At 29.5% G+C, this 5392-nt stretch overlaps 1 long non-coding RNA gene across 1 annotated transcript; it reads left to right on the forward strand.

Annotated features, from left to right (window-relative positions):
• The first annotated feature begins 1043 nt into the window (after nt 1–1043).
• LOC136970984 (uncharacterized) lies at nt 1044–2057 on the forward strand. Its single transcript, XR_010880083.1, has 3 exons — nt 1044–1115; nt 1296–1633; nt 1931–2057. It is a non-coding gene; the product is annotated as an uncharacterized lncRNA (long non-coding RNA).
• The last annotated feature ends 3335 nt before the right edge of the window (nt 2058–5392 follow it).

Consider the following 5392-nt stretch of genomic DNA (forward strand, 5'->3'; position numbering starts at 1 on the left):
TGGAGCGAAAAAGTTCGATCCGTAGACTGCAGACAACTCAGACATATTTTGTGCCTATGAGATTCAGACATGAGTAAACTTCGAAACCTCAAACAGTTGAAAGAATAACTGAGATAGATAGATAAATAAATGTTAACAAAATTTGGAATTATTAAAATTATTCTTTTCGATTTTCGATTCTTATATTTTAATATCTAATTATTGCACCTAACAATTTTATGGAAATAACGTCCATCGCAGTCGGTGTTACGCTTTACTATTTCAGGAATAAATCTATATCTTTCTGAGCCATTTAATTATAATTCACTAATTGATCTAAAGATCAATTGTCTAAAAATGCATTAATTAAAGTGGAATGACGTTGAAACTTTAATTATAGCGTTCTTAGAAAATTGATTTTTATCAATTTTTTATTAGTTAGACGAACATATTACAAATTAATATAAGACTGTTCTTCATTATTGGCATTTTGAATATTAAATATGGCAGTTATATTCACGAATAAACTTCGTAACATGGAAGGAAGCATGCAAAATAATGTTTGAAATTTGCATGAAAGTATGAAAAACATGCACGAATTAATAAAATACCTAAATAATATCTACTATCCATACAAAGTTTTCATTGAATGCAATCCCACTTTGGTGTTTGCGTCATTCTTTGCTTAATGAAAAACCATTAAACAATGCTAATATAAAGTAAAAATTTATAATAATTTTTCAAATATTATTATTATTATTATCATAAAAAGTAATATTTCATTCCATCATAATTCTAATTTTAACTTTCGCTGCATTTATACACCTCGTCCTCGATTTACATTAATTCGCAGTTATTGTTTTAAATTTTCAAAATAAAATATTCGCGAATATTTGCTAATTAAAATACAATCCGCATTAATTAAACTTCATATATGTTCTGTAAAAGTAAATCAAGTATTATTAACAAAATATAATACAATGCAAAGTGCTAAGATTATCGCAGACTTATGCAAATATTTTAGTAGTTCTAGTGATAAATCACACACTTTAAAGCAGTTTTTAAATTTTTAAAAGCTATTTTTACATTCATCATGTCTACTAAAGAGCAAATTGAAGAATTTCGCTTTGCAAGAAGTGAGGGTTTTTCAAATTAAAATGTATTTTGCTCTAACTTAATTGATTGCAATACTTTTACATTATAATTAACATATTCGGAATCTTTTAAATTATTTAAATGATTTTCTAAATATAAAGTAAATAAAATTTTATGATTTGCCATGAAATTTATTTCTTATTTATTTCTGTAAATTTTAGATTGGTCTTTTAATTCTCGTTGCGTCGTATGTGGTTCTCATTACTGGACATCCTATTACGGGAATTTTGGATGTAAAAGATGTTTGAGGTTTTTTCTGAGATGCGTAATTCAGAGGAAAACTTATAAATGCAAATTCGGCTCAGGAAATTGTAGAAATGTTTATTTCTCTGCGATCACTTGTAAATTCTGTTACCTGGAACGTATGTACAATTGCGGTTTCCGGCCTACAAGGTTCGGTAGGCACGATGCCAGTTGGTACACGAAAGATAAAATATCGTCGTTGCGTCCAGTTCCGGTGATCGAATATTCGGTGTTAAGCTTTTTATCTCATTTACAAGTAATTTAAATATAATTTGCTTGCGTGGGAATGTAAGATGGCATCTAGTAAGAATGTTGAAGGCAATCCTGAAGACAATCAAATTTAACGTTTTTATTTATGTAAAACGTTCTTTACGTGTTTTTTAATTGGCATTTTAATTAAGTTTGTTAGTAACATTCTAGTTCCATGATTTCGCGCATTACAACTATTGTTATTCAGCCGCAACGGCTATATCTTTAGCCAGATGCCATCTAATAATAATTTGTATAATTTATTTATGTTATGAAGATAATATCTATTTTAAAAATTTGTCAGAGACCCGTAAGAGCCCGAGAAGATTACTTTAGATTCGTATGTTGCATTAACAATCAAATGCGAGATTCAATAGATTGGTTGGACGAAAATGCTCCATTTTTTCGCGAATTACACAGGAACTTGGAGGTAGGGTAATTACGTTTTTATAATTAATGTAATAATTAACTAAAAGAATTTTTTCTTTACAAGATGCGGAATATCTTTATTATTTACACAATGCACTTTAATGAAAATTACCAAAGAAGCATTGCATTTACACGACGTTGTGAAAATTGGATTTGCCTATCGCGATCCTTATAAACTGAGATTTAATTTCATCCAGAGTTTTTTTCTCTACATATTAAGTAGAGCAAGACATTTGCTCCATTTTATTGGAGATGAAGAGATGGATATGAAAATACAAAGGTTATTTGTTTACGTAAGTAGAATGTTTTTGTGACTACACATTTCAAAAAATCCACCAGATTAATGTGAGGAATCGTTATTTTAGGATGCCGTAGTCGCGTTGTGATGCGGAGGCAGATGAATCGATAATATTGAAACAATGGGACAAATGTTTCAAATTCATCTTATAAATTTTTATTCAAGTTATTTCAATTTTAAATCAAATAATAAAAAAACAAGTTGTATCTATAGACACTAAAATGGCTACAGTGTTGTTTATATAAAAACAACACTGCAGCCATTGTACTACTATGTTTTTTTTCCATTGACGAAATAAACTTGTTATATTTTAATATCATCAGGTTTTATAATCATTTTTCTTGTAGTGTAAAGAAACGTTTGAAATTTAGGCGGTTTTGTATTGTGTACACATGTTCTTATCGTTTTCAAATTTTAATATTTTTATAATTTACGATAATTTTTAAAAATAAATAAGAGATTCGAACATGGATATTTCGAGGAAGTACACGGTTTATGCTTTCAAATCGTTTTTGTACGAATCTCTCGTGAAATATGTATCGATGATATATTTTAAAGGCTATTTTATACGAGTGAAGAAGTAACCGTAGAATAATGTCACACACAGCCAATCAGATTCAGTGTTTCATCTATGACACGTCATTCAGGCCTGCCACTCATACAATTTTAAGTAAGTATTCTGGCAAACTCAAAATGCCTCCATTATTCCTTAACATTAAATTCTTGAGTTTACATTAACATTAAATCTGATAGACAGACGTTTTATAAATAAGATAAAAACATATATAATTACTTAATTCTCCTTTGCTATATCGAACGCTCGGTAGAGGCAAGCCATTAAGCAAGCACACCAGAGAATGTATGTTAACTGTGGACATTGGAAATTAGAATCGTTGCGTATAAAACAGCTATTATAAGTAACAAAAAACTAACGGATTCGCACATGACTTGTTTGGCTTACATTCTTCTACTTACTATTCGATGTTATTACCACATTTTATCGAAAATTCTAAAGGTAATTTTTTTCTAATACATGATATGAATCATGTACAAATTTTGCATAGCAATGATCATTGAATTTATTTCTTTCACGACAGTAAACGCTTTCGTATATACGACTCTATGAATTATGACAAAATACCTACAGAATATTTTGGAATTAAATCGTTATATTAATATGAAATATCTTTGAGCTTTCCGGGAGTACAACAACAATGAAATGGAGTTGACTGCGGTGTATATGTAATCACATTTGCTGTCTTTTTACCATTAGGTAACAGACGAAATACAATTCAATATGATAATAGGCAAATGCGTGGATAGGAGTGCATACACAAATATAAGAATAGATACAAACAGGTTTTATTTGATAGATAAAAAATCTAAGGTAAACGATGTAAGAAAGGTTATGCAGCCATTTATTGTCAAAATCAAGTTTCTTGTCACGAGTGGAAATGAATTGAAATCCATATAGTTTTGTCGTAAACGCGCTACTCTCACAAAGTAGCAGCCAATACTCATAGAATGATGTATTTTATAAAAATTATATACAGTATTTGTAAAGACTATTGTAAAAACTATATTACGTGGCTTTCAAACTGCAATACTGAAACATGCTTGTGTTTCCAGTTATTATATATAATGTTTATTGCTTGAAGTTAATCAGTTTGGCACAACACCGATTTAATGTCAGGTTTAGAGGCATAAAAATCATAGTGGTAAATCGAGGTTTCACTTTGTATTCTTCTAATTGATTATTATTCTAACACATGCACATTGGTGGTTTTCTATGACTTAATTCCCGTAAGGAGTTATTGACAATTTCAAAAAAATTGTCAACTTTTAATCAATCTATACACTTTTAAATAATATTGGATTTATAATGAACACTTGGGCAATTTAATAATACATCAATATAGAAAAAAATATCTTCATTTTATTATATTTAAATAAAGATATAATTGACCACAGGTATGTGCTTGATAATTATTCAAAAAAACTTTTATTTAAATGTGACAAAATATGTTAATTTGCAGTTGTGTGTTTCTTGAAATTAAGTTTTAGAATATTTTGTACCGATTTTAGATTCATTCAATAAAATATTCGAAAAAAAAAAATCAACTTATTTTTTTAATTCAAAAAATTTTCCGTTTACTAATAAAAAAAAATTTCTAAGAATGGGTCCATAGATTCCATAAAAATATACTTTTTAAAAGAAATCTGTATAAAGTTATATTAATTGCGTAATATATAATAAACCTTAAATTAAAAGTATACATTTAGTTCATATGGATGAAAAATCAAACCCGGTTTCTCCTGCAGTTTCTTGTGACACTTTACCGTTCTTCATATGAATATTTCGAGTGATATTGGAAAAAATAGAATAAATTTTCAAGTAAACTGAAACTTCTTCTGTAATAAAGTTTATAAATTAAGTTATTTTATAGAATGCACATAAAAGATCAACAATTTTGATAACAGGTCACGAGAATAGAAGAAAATGTAATATTAGAAATAGTAGAGGAATGTGGTGCAAGATGGGGCCATGGAGTAAGACGGGGACGTCTGTTTATTCGTGGCTTACGTGCTTTCATCTAACTGTTATTTTAGAAACTATATGTCAACCTAAAATGGGATCACGGGACGAGAGAACGTTCAAATCGCTCTCTTTGTTTTGAAGTAAAACAGTTTTCCTTGTTTTAGCAATACTTTATCTAATTTTACGCCTGCTACAAAGTTTCTACAAAGTACGTGTCATTGTGAACGTTTACATTCTTTTTTAAATGAAGATATTATGGCATTCGAAGTAACCCTTGAGACTGTAACTGTTTAGTTTTGAAATAAAATTGACCTGTGTTTGCAGTCAGTATGAAAAGAGCACGTTGGAGCAAGATGGTGGCAGCAAGATAGGGTACCCGCATTTTGCCCCTGATTGACCACGACTATGGCAAATAAATCCAGAAATATTTTCGGAGGCGGACTTTATTGCTGCAGAGACGACAAACAGGGCCATTCAGCAGCAGAACACACCAGGGTGCC

The sequence above is a fragment of the Centruroides vittatus genome, unplaced genomic scaffold (genome assembly GCF_030686945.1).
Source record: "Centruroides vittatus isolate TY-2023 unplaced genomic scaffold, ASM3068694v2 contig_223, whole genome shotgun sequence".
Taxonomy (NCBI): domain Eukaryota; kingdom Metazoa; phylum Arthropoda; class Arachnida; order Scorpiones; family Buthidae; genus Centruroides; species Centruroides vittatus.